Genomic DNA, 17,709 nt, shown 5'->3' with positions numbered 1-17,709 from the left:
ATGTTGCTCGGCCAGATATGAAGATTAGATATCCCCAGTTTCTCAGCAATTCAGGTATCTCTTCTTTCTTTCATGTTCGAGGACGTCCATGTGTTTAAGTGGTGGATGATGTAACGACTCGTTAGGTCATTTTGATGGTTTTCTTGTTTTTTCCTATGTTGACCTTATGAACCCGCCCCTTTGCTTGTTTTGGATTGTTATGTAATGGGCATGGTTGGCATAATTCCCGAGGTGGTTGAAATACCTTAACTTGAAAAATTTGCTAAGTTAAAGAATTCTTAAGTGTTTGGTTGACTTTAGGCATCATCGGGAGTAATGGTGTCATTTTGGGAATTTCGTCATTTTCATTATCTTCGAAACGTCCAATATAGGCCATTTCAGTGTTTGGTTCAGTTCCCGAGGGTCTTGGGGGTATTTTGGTCATTTGGCTGGAAAGTTGGTTTTTGCCCGTTCGGGGTGGACTTTGTCAACAAGACCTTTGTTGGGAATTCCGAGTGCGCGAGTGAGTTTGTAGCACATTTTTACATGTGTCTGCATATTTGGTTTGTACCGGGGAGGTTCCGGGAGAGTCTCGGGATTTCGGTTGAGAGAGTCAAAAGCCAAATTTTTCTGGTTCTGTTGTTTGCGCAAGCGCAAACGGGGTCCTGCCCCTGCGGATGCGCTCCGGCGAGTGTAGGCCCGCAGGAGCGAAGGACAGCTGGGTTGGCCTTTGTCCACCGTTGCGAAGATTTTCCCACAGGTGTGTGCGCGGAACCGCGAGCTGAGCTCCGCCGCTGCGAACTTGGGATATTTTGTCGGAATGCGCCGTGGCGAGGTCTCTTCCGCCGGTCCGTGTTCGCCGCCGCAAACGTGGATGCGCAGGTGCACAATTCACTGAGCAGAATGTGGTTCTTTTAGTGTCTTTTTCCTTAAGTCTTTCATTCTAAAACCCTTAAGTTGAGAGAAATTTTGAAGGCGAATTGAAGTAAATTCAAGGAAGAATCTGTGGGTAAGTCTCCTAACTCTATTTTATGATTATTTTCATGGTTAGAATCAAAACCCCATGCTTAGAATGTTGATTTTAAGAGAAACATTGAAGGATTTTTGAACCCTACTTAAGAATTGGGGTTTTTAGAAATTGAGCATGAATTAGTGATTATTATTGGATGATTTTCAGTTTGTGGGTTATATTAAGTATGAAAATAATAATTCTAGGTTCAATTTACTTTTTGCCCTTTTGGATTTGGAATCCTAAATTTAGGGCTAAATTTGGGGTTTTTGGATTATGTAGCTACATGGGTGTTGTTCGATTCGTGTTCTAACAAATAATCCATATTTGACTAGGCTTTGTTCGTTTGGAGACTATTCAGAGGGGCAAGAGGGAGTTGTGATTCGAGATTCGACATTCCAGGCATGTTGAGACCTTGAACTCTTTCTTGAATGTTCATGTTGGCTAAAATGAACCAAATAAGAGGGAATTAGGGTGCATTAAGGGGGTTTCGATACTTGCGAGGTGACAAGCACTAGTATCAGATACCGGTCATCATGTTGTGGGTATGCGCGCAATTTCAATTGTATAGTTGGTCTGAATGCCATGCTTTGGGCACTAGCTGATAGAATAGTACGATCCATTGTATCTGTGGTTGGGGTCCGATGCCCGTACTTATGTCTCTTATTATTATTAATTGCCTCTCTTGTCTGTTCCTGTGCATATCACTCATACATATATCCTCGTTGAAATGAAAAAGAAGTAAAAAGGTGAAGCCTTTATGGTGTTATGAACATAAGAATGGATTTCATGCTTTAATACTTGTTCTTGACTTGATGCATGCCATATTCATGCTTTTCATATCCATGCATACGATTTGATGATATGATTGTGAGTCTGATGGGATCTTATTCCGGACGAGTGATAATGTTTTGGCACGTTCTATTAGTACTGTGCCAGGTTGGCTAAGAGACAGGTTATTAAGACGTGATGTGATTAATGCCGTGATCCGAGAAAATTACCGGAGCGGTGATATATAGGCCTCATGAGCCCTGCATGGGTAACGATTCATTAATATTCAAACTTGTGTATATCGGAAAGTGGAAACAAAGGCCTTGCATTGCATTTGCATATCATTCATCCATTCGCTATATTGTTGTTGTGATTATTGGTAATTGTTTTACCTTATCTTGAAAATCTATTAATTATGTGGGTTTAGCTGTTATTATGATGGTCTTGTATTTGGACTAATCGCGGACAAGTTTGGTTGTGATGTCGAAGACTAACCATCATATCTGTTCTCGAAAGGGTCGGTCAACGATGTATGTTGAGTACCCGTTGTTTGTTGTACTCACGCTACACTTGCTGCACCTTTTTGTGTGCCGATTCAGTTCCTAGCACTAGTGGAGCTCGTGACTACCAGGCTACCCGTTAGAGTCTTGCTGAGAGATCGGGGTGAGCCCATGATTGTGGATGGCTCCAGACTCCTTCTTAACCTTTATTTTCCTGTCTTTCTTCATTTCGGACAGTTTCATTTATGTATTTAGGACTATCTTTATCCTTTAGAGGTCCTTATATGTGGTGAAATCAGATTTTGGGGATTGATGTAATAACTTCTACGTATTTTATCTAAGGTTGATTTTAGATTTGAAATTGACTTGTATGATTAATTTCTGCTTTTAGTTTTTCCGCTTATGTTGGGCTGTTAATGGTTTGTGTTGGCTTACTAGTACAGTGGGACTAGTGCCATCATGACGTGGTAATTTAGGTCGTGACATTAAAGGTTCTAAAGTGATTATGGAAGCTTGTTTCTCCTCTTGGTAGTGGTTTTGGAGAGTACTTCAAGGTGAAGCACTCTTGGAATTGATGTGTTCTTGAGTTTTGAGGTAAGATTCAATCTTAACTCCATGTTTATGAGTTTATATGATGGTTATGCTAGGTTTGGAAACAAGGTTCAAACATGAATTTGAGTTTATGTTGAGATGTAATCTAACTTGACTCATGTTGTAAATGTGTTTTTAAGCTAAAACCTTGTTGTAAGGATAGTAGTTAGTGTTGATATTGTATTGAGGATGTTATACTTGGTGTAACTGGAAGAAAAAGTGTATAAGTATTATACAAAGCGTATATTGGGCCGTTTTGATGTAAATCTTGAAGTGAGTAGTGATGTGGAATTAACGAGACTTATGTGACCCCTTAAGCGTTATATACGCGTATATTATGTATTATCTATATGGGGTATGGGGAAGGTTACGGCGTTATATACGCACTACCACCTGATCAGCTGGTCACATGATGATGATGCCCATAGAGGCCAATATGATGATGATGATGCCCACAGAGGCCGAGATGATATGATGGGATGCCCATAGAGGCTTGACAGGCGTTATATACGCATATATATATATATGTATGACCAGGCGTTATATACGCTTACACATGTATACATACAGTACTTATGCATATCATTAGCCCTCAGAGGCAGTTCAGACATACAAGTTGCATTCATCTTACCCCATGTACTTTTATGTCTCCTTCATGTTACTTTCATGCCTTACATACTCAGTACTTTGTCCGTACTGACGTCTCTTTTCTAGGGCACTGCGTTTCACGCTCGCAGGTTCAGGTAGACAGGTTGACGATCTGCCTCCGTAGGTTGCTGTCCAGCTGATATTAGAGCACTCCTCTTGTTCCGGAGTTGCAATTGTGTTTTGGTACGTTATACTTTTGTGTACATATAGGTATGGCGGGGCCCTGTCTCGACCTTGTTATGTCATATACTCTAGTAGAAGCTTGTAGACAGTCATGGTTTAGTTAGGCGTTGTATGGCCCCTTCGGCCCATATTTTTCTCTGTATAGTATTCTAAGATGGCCTTGTCGTCTTGTACATTTTGTCCAGCATAGTTATATAGTATATCTTTTCGAGCTCATCCCTTTTTCAGCATAATTCTCTAATGATCTAGCAGATTTTCATCTAATGACCCTCGAGGTCCACCCTTGTTTATGATTATGATATGGAAGCATGATTTCCAGTGCTCGACAAACAGGGCCCGGGTGCCCGTCATGGCCCTCTGGTTTGGGTCGTGATGCATATGCTGTTGTTCTTATCATATAGAGTTTTTAGATGATGTCATAAAACTTCTAGTCTAGTTGAGAATGTCAGGTTCTTTACATGAATATTCCACATATCATAAGTATAGCTAATGAACCAGTTCCACAAGTTAAGGACTTCTATAAGTGTAATGTTTCCATAAGTTAATAAATAGAGATCCCAAGAATGCTATCGAGGCACCCTTATATGTATATGATACGGGTATGGTCACTTGCATATTCATACATTACATGCTCTATGGACGGTCTGTTGAAACACATAGGTGTATGGCAGTCATATGCATATTCATACATTACATGCCCTATGGATGGTATATTGAAACATATAGGTGCACGGCAGTCGTGCATATTCATACATTACATGCCCTATGTACGGTCTGGTGAAACGCAAAGGTGTATGGAAGTCATTTGCATACTCATATGTTACATTCATATTATGTGTTGGATCTTATGCATGGCCTATATGGTTATTTACTCATTTGTTACATGGCCTCATATGGCTATGTTACACCTCGAATTTCTTTTTCCGCATCATTCACCAATGTGAGACTGGAGGAGTCATGAAACCCCTACAAGGCTAAGGAAAGTATTAAACAAGAGTTAAGCATATACCATAAGGTTTCGAGGTCAAACGAATCAAAGATGTTATAACCCATACTTTCGGTGTTAAAATAGGAGTGCTTAATATTCTACTGAGGTCATTTTTTAAGGTACTTGAATCATATAATATTCGTATGTTAAGTTTTGAAATCATGCAAGCTGTAAAATAAAAGTCGACAAAAGTTATCGCAAGTTACGTTCATGATTTTGCTGAAATTTGGGACTAATGTCACTAAGCGTTTCTCCCAATATAATTAGACTTACCGGGTGTTCCACCCACCAAATTGAATCTCTACGAGTCTAGTTTCCAATGTATTAAACCGTTTGTCAATGCGATGTTGGAATAGAGAGATATTCCCGTTTTCGCGAGACTGCACAGGCAGCCCCTCTTGGGACCCACTATGATGGTAGTCGACTTAACTTTCTATAAAACGATTTATGGGCTCATTTCTTGTCATTTTTCAAACAAACTTCGTCCCTATACCTCTCACAAACCCTCCTAACAGTCCATAAAGTGTCAAGGGTAATTCCAAGACGATTGTACCATGTCCCAACACAAAAAGCTAACATAGAAGGAAAATAACACCTCTATGGTGTTGTGAGATGATTAAGGGTTATTGTGAGCTAAAAGGAGCTTGGATTTCGTGTTACTGTTTCTGTATAAGGTAATTATATTATCTCCTTGCTTGTGTTTAAGGTTATTTTGGTTTTGGTTGGTGTAGATGATTGAAGAAAGCATAAACTAGTACATTGAAATGCTAGTTGAGGTTTTGGAACTCTACGGACTGTTTCGTTGTTATTTTTGTGGGATATAAGGCTGGAAAATGGTATTTATTGATATCGTTAGGTTAACTTTAGTTCATAAGGGGTGTTATGGGTTCCAATCTGAGCTTGCCGCTCGTCGTGAGACACTGATGACTAGTTGTTGACATATTGTGCCTTGTTGTTTGTATTGTACCTATTGTGTTTCTCTGGTTCCTGTTGTTGATATGTGGAGTTGGAGGAATTCAATGATATAGGGAAGATGCTGCCTAAATTTATTTAGACAAGCTACTAGCTTAGAGATACAAACTTAATTCCTTCTTAGCATTAACCATGAACCATATTGTATTGATGTAGATTGACTTGTATTGTGGGCTGCTTTGAAAAGCATTGTGGGGTCAAAGAGATTGAAGTATGTTAAGCCTGTTCTTTTTCTTCTTTTGGCAAGACCAGAATGAAAAGAAACGTAAAGGAACGATATCCATAACGACTCTACTCTTAGATATGCTCGAAGCTTATGTTCCTTGACCTCCTTATGATGTTATTGATCTTGTCTTATGGTTATTGATCCTTCAAGGTAAGCTATGTTGATGATGTTAGTTCCATAATGTTAATTAGAGGTGTATCGACCTTATGTCACTCCGATAGATTCAGATTATCTTCTTATCATTCATGTATTATGAATATTTATGTATACCATGACCACAGAGGCGTTATATACACGTATACTATATGATATGTATATGGGATATGGGAAAGGTAAGGCATTATATACGCACCACCACCTGATCAGCTGTTATATGATGATGCTCACAGAGGCCAATATGATTCGTTGGGATGCCCAAAGAGGCTTGATGGCCTTATATACGCATATATATGTATGACCAGGCGTTATATACGCACATGTACGACGCTTATGCATATTATCGGCCTCAGAGACATTCAGATGTACGGGTTGATTCTCTATTGTCTCGTATTACTTTCATGTCTCTATTATGTTGTTTTCATGCCTTACATACACTGTACATTATTCGTACTGATGTTCTTTTTTTTCTAGGGACGCTGCGTTTCCATGCCCGCAGTGTCTCGATTTACAGGTTCACACCTCTCTCAGTAAGATGTCAGCTCAGCAGCTGGTGTGTCGCACTCCACTTGTTCCAGAGTTTCCTTGTGAGTCAGTATGGATATGTATGCATATTTACGGGTATGGTGGGGCCCTGTCTCGACCACGTTATGTCATGTACTCTAGTAGAGGCTTGTAGATAGTTATGATATAGTCCGATGTTGAGTGGCCTCCTCGGCCTTTGTTTTGTTGTAGTCATCCATGGTAGCCTTGTAGGCTCGTACTGTCTAGTTCAGCATGTTTGTGTCTATATGTCCTGTGGACTTATTTCTTTTCAGCTTATTGCTTCTATGAGTTGGCCGATGAAGGCCTTCGTGGCCCACATTCATGTATAGTTATGTTTACAGATGTATGTCTAGTGGTGCTCGGCAAGTAAGGCCAGAGTGCCCGTCATGGCCCTCCGGTTTGGGTCGTGACAAAAGTGGTATCCGAGCTGATCTGTCCTAGGGATATTTACTAGCTGTGTCTAGTAGAGTATTGTTTATGGGTGTGTTGCACGCCACACTTTTAAACAGGAGGCAGCGGAGCATTTAGAGTGGTTGTCTTTCCTTCTTGTTCTAAATCGTGCTATTGAGCCGAGTCATAGGGGATGAAATTCTTAACCCCGACCTTGGTTTGTTTTATAGTTGGAAGATGACTTCTACGGGAAGAACTATAGATGATTCGATGGCTAAGGTTACGACATGGATGAGCGTGAGTTACTCTATGGAGGAGGACCCATCTGAGATCATGCCTTCCATGGAGACGGATTTATCTGAGATTCCTGATGAGTCTGTACTATAGGTATCGTCGACTTTGATGAATGTAGAGGAGCCAGGAAGAGCTCTGATGTCTCCAGTTTCACCTTTGGCCCCAGCTCGGCAAGAAAGGAGGAGGCTAATGTCGGGATTTGATTCCCAAGCTTCGTACTATGGTAGACCGTCAGAGGATGCAGGACCTTTCGAGAGACTAAGGAGTTTGCAGCCTGAGAGACCTAACTAAGACTTGACGGTATTATGGAACAAGGTTCAAGTGAAGATGGTAGACACACCAGGAAGGTCAGTATAGTTGGTGCGTTTGTAGAGGTTCTGAGTGGCGATGAACAGCCAATGGAGGGACAACAGGAAGAATTTCCTCAGCCCATGTTAGAATGATTTGTGCCGGATCAAAGCTTTAGAGTAGGGCCATGGCAGGGTCTGCACCCATCGGAATTTTAGGACTAGAGCGACTGAGGATGGAGGTATATTTACCGCTTGATAAAATGTTAGAATTAAACTAGTGAGATTCTGATATGTTTTATGTTAGCAACAGCTATAAGTCATAAAGCCCGATGGTTACATCTAGAAAAGGGAAAAGGGTAATGTTAAAAGAGGCACCTTAAGTGGAATCCGTGGTCGGATAACATGTTAGGATTGTGAGGATGTCAATAAAATGGTAAAGAAATGTTATGGTAATAAGAGATGATATGACTAGATGGTAGTTGTAATTGCTTCAAAAGAAAAGATATGGGAAGGCTACGTATGTGTTTCAGTATGACGCTCAAGTTTTAGTATGCAAATGGTTTGCAAACAAAGGTAAAACATATGAGGGAATGAGAAAAGAGTGTTGATTATAAGGATTTCAATATTTAATGCCTATGATGATATAACACGGAACTGCAAGATTCATACAAGGATAGTTATACCGTTTCAAGCACTAAGAGGATCAACGATGAGCAGAAAAAGTAGACGAACAGCGTATGTTACTCAATGAGGTATATAATATCGACGGAAGCTTTCTTACCCACAGTTCAATATCGACAAGGATGTCATGAAGCTATGTGAGTATAAGGATATAAGGATCATGAGCTGTCACGGGGAAATGTGTAAGGTGAAAGGTAAGACTAAGATGTGAAAAATAACCCCCAGAAAGTTTTACAACTATAGAATTACGAGTAAGTAATGCAAGACTGAGTAGCTAATGGAGAAAGCAAGAGACATTTGGGAAAGACCAATTGAGACAAGGTGAAAAGGCGAAGGATTATGAAAGGTAGAAACGGAATCCAGAAAGGATAGGAGGTGAATGAGCACGAGGTTAAAAACTGGTATAAGTTACGTTCTTCATTATTAATAAACAAGTAATCTAAAAGAGGCCTATCAGGGGGCCAATCTAATCAAGTGACCAAGGGACACTAACGTCAGGGGATAAAAGACTCGTGCACTAGCTACTGTTGTAGTGACTAGAAGGGTAAACAAGAAGGAGGGTAATGATGGTCAGCGGAAAGAGAAGCGAAAGGAATTATAAGGATTTCTTTAAAAAAAAGGGTCAAGCTCTTTGGGGTCTAATAGACTAGGGGAAGATATAACCCTCTAGGTATATTGGAACTCCAGCAAAATTGTCTTAGAGAAAGGAAAAGTTACTTCAGACCAACCATAAGCTACCTAGAATACGAAATTACGAAGGACGGGAAGATGAAAAGCGTGAAACAACAAACTATAGCCCTAAAGGGGGGAAAATGGGATGATAAGGTATTAAGTTATCAGTGCGCCTCATTAACTACGAAGAACGCGGGCGAACTAATGATAGGCATGGTCAGACACTTTATACACGAGAATATCAACTTGAATAATGGGTTAATGTTGAGAAATATAAATCCAAAGGAAATTGCTGAGATTGAATGAGGAAGGAAGAAGAATCATAAAGAGTTGAAAAGGGACCCGAGTGCGATGACTCTTGAAATCAAAGATAGACCCCGATAATATCCAAATGGTGTAGTCGTGAGGAATAGTCAAGATGACAACAAGGAGTTAGTACAATGCTTCAAGGAAAACCTAAAGAAGAGAAACCATCAAAATGGAAACAATAAAGTCGACATTAAGGATAAGATTTGGGCTTGATTATTAAAAAAAAAGGGACGAAAGTAGAAAGAGTTAGTATAAAGGTAAGCTGATACACGACGACAGTTCTTCTATAACACGGAGTAATTAACAACGGAGTATGACAAACATGTATGGTAACATGAAAGCAGCATTCAAAGGAAGATGTCAAGAATTTCAAGTACAAGAAATCCAGAATATGAGGGGACTAGAGTCGAGTGGCAAGCAAAATGTAAGAGGAAGAGTCTAAATAAATAACTATTGGCTATTGATTGTAGTAACAAGGATGATGAGAAGTAATTCCGCATGAGACGGCTTGTTTAAATTAAGGTGAATAAAGACAGAGTTAATTTCATAGCAAATATGTTTACTCGTAAAGCTGCAAGTGACTGACAAATGAGCGAGCCCAGAGGGGGTTAAAGGATTGCTAAAAGCTCATTCGAAATAATATAGCAGGATTACCTTATAACCAAGGAGAAAAGAATATCTACAAGAAAATTCCATTTTAGGAAACTCAAAAGGAGTGTTCGATAAGAGGAGAGCCACAAACTAGAATTTAATAAGAAGAGATTAAAGATCAAGGCCGATGGCATGTTCAAGTGTGACAGAAATTGGGGGGTGAGAGTAGGAGAAAGGTCCATTATCCACTCTATTCCTTTTGAAGATATACCGTGGTATAAATGAATTATACTGACAAGATGATATAAAAAAGAGAGTTGTAGAATGTCAAGAACATAGCAGATTGATTCGGAATATGATAATCAATATGGAGACGAGGAATGATTAATATGAAACTTGGTACGAATGTGGCAAGTCCGATCCTACATGGGTGACTACAGATAGCTCAATAAGAACCAACCAACTTTTATTGGATGAGTTACCAAAAGTTATACGAACTGATAAGGCACAAAAAGTAGTCTGGACTTATAATATCTCCATCCTAAGTCTATTCACTGAATGTTTCCAGCTAAAGAAAATTTCTGCAAACCCTCTCAAGAAAAACTTGGATATCTAAGTTACTCCCAATACAACTTCATAGATGAATAGTTAAGAGAGGCCTACAAGTTAAACGTTCGAAGAAGGCTTATTGCAAGCAAAGGTCTTAAGTTTCATGAAGAGAAGAGGAAGTCAACTACCATCTAATAAGTTAGCGCACAACGATAACTATCGTATTATCTACATGCGAGAGGATAATGAGGGTCATGGGATAACTCTTTATAAGCATGGTGCAGAAGGAAATATAGATTCACCACTAGATAGCTTGAAAAGCAGAATAGTTCTACCTGATCAAATGTATTAAAAAACTTAGCGCGACGACGAGATTTGAGAAAATTTCAAGTTAAAGTGAGGCCAATCACTTTCTATTTTAAGGCCAATAGTGGGTTATAGTGATGCATGAAGAACATGATGGTATAGTGAGATAAGTGGATCAATGCATATATGTAAAGTCACGTCCAAACTACTTAGGGGAAGGATAAGATGAAGGTTACCTCGAAAGTAAGATCCATTCACCAGTATAATGTTTGAGAGGAACTAGATAATGTACAAGTACTTAAAATAGCTATAAACCAATCAACAAGTCCATGAGTTAAGGAAGAGTTCTATGCTACATTAAGAATGTGCAAGAGACTACTCAAGAAGTACAAGATGTAATGAAGTCCAGATGTTATTACCTATTACAGTTTAAAAGAGAACATGGCCTAATCAGAAGAATAGGGTAAGTTCGTACGTTAGTAACTAAACGACTTAGCGTGTACTACCGTATGGTTTTAAAAAGGTAAGGTTGAGAATTCTCCATAAATACAGGATTTGGTTAACCGCATTCATAAGAGAAACTCTTTCGAAGTACCTCAAGAACTTTAAGGATCAATGGTTACTCCCACACGTCCCTACATTCGAGGACGAATATTTTTAAGGAGGGAAGGATGTTACACCTCGAATTTTTTTTCCGCATCATTCACCAATGTGAGACTGGAGGATTCATGAAACCCCTACAAGGCTAATGAAAGTATTAAACAAGAGTTAAGTATATACCATAAGATTTCGAGGTCAAACGAATCAAAGAGGTTATAACCCATACATTCGGGGTTAAAATAGGAGTGCTTAATATTCTAATCAGTTTGATTTTTAAGGTAATTGAATCATATAATATTCGTATGTTAATTTTTGAAGTTACGCAAGTTGTAAAATAAAAGTCGGTAAAAGTTATCGCAGGTTACGTTCATGATTTTGCTGAAATTTGGGTCTAATGTCACTGAGATTTTCTCCCAATATAATTGCAGTTACGGGATGTTCCACCCACCAGATTGAAGGTTTACGAGTGTAGTTTCCAACGCATTAAACTGTTTATCAATGCAATGTCGGAGTAGAGAGATATTCGTGTTTTCGCGATACTGCGCAGGCAGCCCCTTTTCGGAGCCACTTTGATGGTAGCTGACTTAATTTTCTATAAAACGATTTGGGGCTCATTTCTCGTCATTTTTCAACCAAACTTAATCCCTACACCTCTCATAAACCCTCCTAGCATTTCATAATGTTTCAAGGGTAATTCCAAGATGATTGCACCACGTCCTAACACAAAAAGCTAACATAGAAGGAAAATAACACCTATATGGTGTTGTGAGGTGATTAAGGGTTATTGTGAGCTAAGAGGAGCTTGAATTTCGAGTTGCAGTTGCTGTATAAGGTAAGTATATTATCTCCTTGCTTGTGTTTAAGGTTATTTTGGTTTTGGTTGGTGTAGATGATTGAAGAAAGCATAAACTAGTACATTGAAATTCTAGTTGAGGTTGTGGAACTCTATGGACTGTTTCATTGTTATTTTTGTGGGATACAAGGCTAGAAAATGGTATAAATATACTTGTTATTGATATTGTATGGTTAACATAAGAAGTTCATAAGGGGTGTTATGGGTTCCAATTCGAGCTTGCCGCTCGTCGTGAGACATTGATGACTTGTTGGTGACATATTGTGCCTTGTTGTTTTTATTGTACCTATTTTGTTGCTCTGGTTGCTGTTGTTGATATGCGGAGTTCGAGGAAGTCAATGATATATGGGATATGCTGCCCAAATTTATTTAGAAAAGCTACTAGCTTAGAGCTACAAACTTAATTCCTTCTTAGCATTAACCATGAACCTTATTGTATTGATGTAGATTGACTTGTATTGTGGAATGCTTTGAAAAGAATTGTGGGGTTATGGAGATTGAGGTATGTTAAGACTGTTCTCTTTCATCTTTTGGCATGACCAAAATGAAACAAAACGTAAACGAACGATATTCATAACGACCGGTTGGTAGACTTTCTCGCTAGATATTGCGGACATTCAGCGGTGGTGTTGTAAGCTCCATTTCTATCTGGAGCTGAGTCGAGTCTAGTGTTCTCATTGATGTGTACAAATTAAGGGTAGATTGGGGCCCTGTCTCGACAGTATGTTAGCTTTACAGTGCCAAGCATAATAGTGGCTTCATAGATATGCATTATGTGTCACGTGTATACCTTTATATAGTCATCATATGTTTCAGGCCTGACGGCCCATTTACAGATATAAGTTTACCAGTGGAACCCTTTGTCACACCCCGAACCATGGCCTGGGCGTAATACGGCACTCGGTGCCTGTCTGCATGTGACCGAGCGAACCAACTGGCTGGCTGAATCAACATGTGGTATCAAAACATACAAAATGCGGAAATAACACTAACACATGCTGATCTACTAAAAGTCTGACTGAAATATCATAAATACGAAAATACTGAATAGGCCCGAAATCTAAATAAGTAACCTAAAAGGCTAATAAAAAAATCCTGCTAAACATTTGACTGACTACAATTACAGTCTATGAAGCCTCCAAAGAATACTGAAAATGCTAACTGTCTATCGGGACAAGGCCCCCGGCATACCTGACTAACTGAACTACTATAAAGACCGAGAAAGGGATAATGCCCCGAAAGACTGGGGCTCACCAACAGCTGCTACGAGATGTCCTAGCAAGGAGAGTCGTCAACCTGTAAATCATTACCTGCATCGCGAGATGCAGGCCCTGGGCAGAAAGGGACATCAGCACATTTGAATTGTACTGGTATGTAAAGCAACTGAAAGAAAGAACTGTAAATACTGAAACTGAAACTAAACTGATAACTGAACTGAACAAGGAAGTAAAGATATGAATGCTCCCTGATCCTAATGGAGAATCACCTCTGCTCTGTAATGAACCATACTGGGGTTTGTAATCCTTTTTAACTCATAGACTAGGTATTTCAAACAATGCACTATGGGTCGTGACATAGAGGACAGCATCCCCCGCTACCAGGCTATATCTCAAACAATGCACCATGGTTCATAATATGGTGGGTAGCATCATCCACTACCAGGCTATGTATCATAAAGCACCATGGTTCATAACATGGCGGGCAGCATCATCCACTGCCAGGCTATAAATCAAACAATGCACCATGGTTCATAATATGGTGGGTAGCATCATCCACGACCAGGTTATGTATCATATCATCATACACCAAGCTTCATAACATGGTGGGTAGCATCATCCGCTAACAGACTATGTATGTGTTATCTTCTATAGCTACTTGCGTAGACACATAAAAGTGATAGTCAACCGAAAATCATGGACCTAGAAGGCAATGTATCACAAAAGCATATTTAAACATCATTTTTCATATTATTGTAGGCATTCTTGGATTTAGACATGCTTGTTAATTGACATAATTACATCTTTTAAACTCTATATAATTTTGTGAATCCTATCATAAGTTCATAAAATATAGAGTCATCATATTTCTACCCCTTTTCAAAAAGTATCATAAATTGAGGAACACTGCATAGAACCGACACACGGGGCGCGTGAGGGCACGTACAATGGCCCCGCATCGCGGGCCGATCGCACAACTCTGAGTATCGACCTGCAGAATGTCACGAGATGCACATGCATCGCGGACCCATCGCGTAACAGGTCGAGGTTCGGGTTAAAAGTTGGGATTTCGCGTTTTAAGTTATATTTAAGCTTGGGGTTTATTTCCCTAACACCCCTAGTCACGAAAAATCACCCTAAAGTCAGAGGGAACAAGTTCCAAGCCTCAAGAACCCTCCAAGGTAAGTTTTATCATGATTCTAGATTGAATTCAAGTCCCTAATCTCTTTCTAACTTGAGTAAACCCTTCTAATAATTAGAGTTGTGAGTGGAACATTATTATTGGGCGTGGAAACCCTAGAACTCGTATTCAAGAGGATTGAACGTCAAAAAGGTAATGCTTCTACACTCTAATCATTCATAATAGTGAATTAATGAGTTCTTGGGAGAATAGTAAATGGGTTTAGTAAAGAGAATTACACGAACTATAGTAGGGTTTTGGATTGTTGACTTGAGATTGTTATAAATATGGGTGATGGAGAATGATGTTAATTACACCTAATTGAGATTGTAGAATCACCTAGAAGTAATAGAATGGGAATTGGGTGAAGAAACACCATTAATGGAGATTGTGGAGCTTTATGCCCACTAAGTGTTTGATAAAATGCTTAGATGACCAAAGCATGAATATTATTGCTAATATAGAATCCCTTTGACTTGTATTGATATAGATCAAAGTTGAAAGGGTTGACGAACATTGTATTACGCTCAAAGGCTGGAATTAAGGTATGTGAGGCTAACTATCTACGTTAGGGAATGTTCATGATTCTCCCTACGCCTCATTCTTCATACTGGTAGTAATTTGACTCAGAATACAGTTTAGCCCTAGTTTTATGATATGTTGTAGAACTGTTATTTTCAAGGGTTGCGGTTACAGAATTCATTCATGGTTATCAATTTGAATATCGTGAACTCAGCACGTAATCTTTATAGACTTATGTATTGTTACCACATGGGTCTCAGTCTAGAAATTCAGTATGCTCAGAAACAGTCAGTGTTTTCAATTCAGTCCAGCATGTCTATTTCGGTTCAGCATTGTTCATTGTTGTTATGGTCTGAGTCCTTATTAATTAATCATAATTATACATATGTGATTTTGTCCAAGGGCACAGCACAGTCTTGTGTATACGTATACATGGCCGAGGCCATTGACTGACACACTACTAGGCCGAGGCCATAGCGTGCATTTATTATTAGGCCGAGGCACCACATATACAAACACAGATAATACAGATGATTCAGATACAGAGCGGGGGGTATTCATATCTCTACTTCCTTGCTATTACAATTACAATTATCAGTTTCAGTTTCAGTTCTAGTATTTTATTGCTTCAGTTAATTTACATACCAGTACAATTCAAATGTGCTGATGTCCCTTTTTATTGCTTGGGGGCCTGCATCTCGTGATGCAGGCAACGATATACAGGTTGACGACTCAGCTATTTAGGAGTGCATGTATCAGCTACTGGTGAACCCCAAATTCCTTTGGGGCGTTGTCAACTATCCAGTTATTTCAGTTTATAGACAACTCTATTATTCAGTACTCTTAGAGGCTTCATAGACACAGTTCAGACAGTCAGATATTTGTTATGTCAGGCTTGTAGACAATTATACTCAGTCTTTCAGTTGTTTGGTTTAGCCATGTTGGCTACTGTCAGATATGTTCAGATTGTCTAAGTATTTCCGCATTATGATATTTCAGTCAGACGTTTATTTAATCAGCATGTGTTAGTTTTACTTTATAAATTAGTTATGTTTTGGTATCATATGTTGATTCAGCCAGCCAGTTGGTTCGCTCGGTCACATGCAGTCAGGCACCGGGTGTCGTGTTACGTCCAGGCCCAGGTTCGGGGCGTGACAAGTTCTGGAACTATTCATGGAACCAAGACATAACTATGTTTCTGAGGCCAATCGTAATAGTCATAAAAGAACGTGGCGTAGGGAGAATCATCAACATTCCCAAACGTAGAGAGTTAGCCTCACATACCTTAATTCCAGCCTTTAAGCGTAATGCAATGTTCCTCAACCCTTTCAACCTTAATCTATAACAATACAAGTCAAAGGATTCCATATTAGCCATAATATCCATGTTTTGGTCATCTAAGCATTTTATCAAACACTTGGTGCGCATAAAGCTCCACAACATTCATTATTGGTGTTTTCTTTACCCAATTCCCATTCTGTAACTTCTAGGTGATTCTACAATCTCATTTAGATGTAATTAACACCATACTTATTACCCATAAGGTTATAACAATATTATTTCACCAATCACACACCCTACCATATTTCAAAAGCTTTTCTTAACGAACCCATTAACTTATCATCCATAAACTCATTAATTCACAACTACCAAAGAGTAGAAGAGGGAAGGATTACCTTTTAAAGTTCTATCTTCTTGAAGTCGAATGCTAGGGTTTCCACATCTCACAAAACGTCTCAATCAAGGTTCTAGGATTAGAAGAACTTTCTCATGTTAGAAAAGTGTTAAGGACTTGAATTCATTCTAGAATCATAGAAGAACTCACCTTTTAGGATTCTTGAGGCTTAGGACTTGTTCTCTCTTGCCTTAGGATGATTTTTCGTGAATAGGGGGTGCTAGGGGATGAACGGTTATGTAGGCTGACAACCTTTCCTAGGTTGTTTCGATCAGGCCAAATAATCGATTTACCCCAAGCTTAAATATAACTTAAAATGCGAAATATGATTTTTTTTACTTTTTGGACCCTTACCTCGTTGAGCACGGTCTATGGTTTGCCCCTTCCTTGCTTTGGGGCGAGCTCAATGAGCTCCCCTGTTCATTTTACACTTAGTAAAAATTTCACGTTTTTCTGCTCGTCGATAACGTTCAGTAAAATGGGAATAACTCCTACCACAGAGCTCTGTTCGGGCTCCAAATATACTGCTGGAAAGATATTTTCATGGGCTACCAATTTTATTTTTAAGTTTTCTCAAATTATCAGTAGATTTTCAAGAAATTGGGCTAAAAAGCAGACATATCGAAAACTTAGCCAATTCTATGGAATCTTAAGCGCCTTACTATTAGCCATATTGAGATGATCATATATCTGAAATATCTGATAGGCCTGGTCCTTTTATGGTTGGAAAGGTATTTCTATGTACTACAACTTTTATTAAGGGTATTTTCCCAAATTCTCAAATAATCAAGGGGTAAGGCTACCCGAAGTAGGCCTATCAACCATTTTCACAAAACATTCAAACCTTCAGTTTTTCCACTAAAACTCTAACTATATGAGTTTAAACTTAGTTATAAGATACGGGGTGTAACATTATCTCCCCCTTGGGATCATTCATCCTCGAATGATGTTCTTGGTTATAATCGTGGCTAATTCTGAGACTCTACGGAAGCTTGGCAGAGTTTACTCTCT

The sequence above is a fragment of the Lycium barbarum genome, chromosome 8 (assembly GCF_019175385.1).
Source record: "Lycium barbarum isolate Lr01 chromosome 8, ASM1917538v2, whole genome shotgun sequence".
Classification (NCBI taxonomy): Eukaryota; Viridiplantae; Streptophyta; class Magnoliopsida; order Solanales; family Solanaceae; genus Lycium; species Lycium barbarum.
This window is presented reverse-complemented; position numbering follows the sequence as displayed.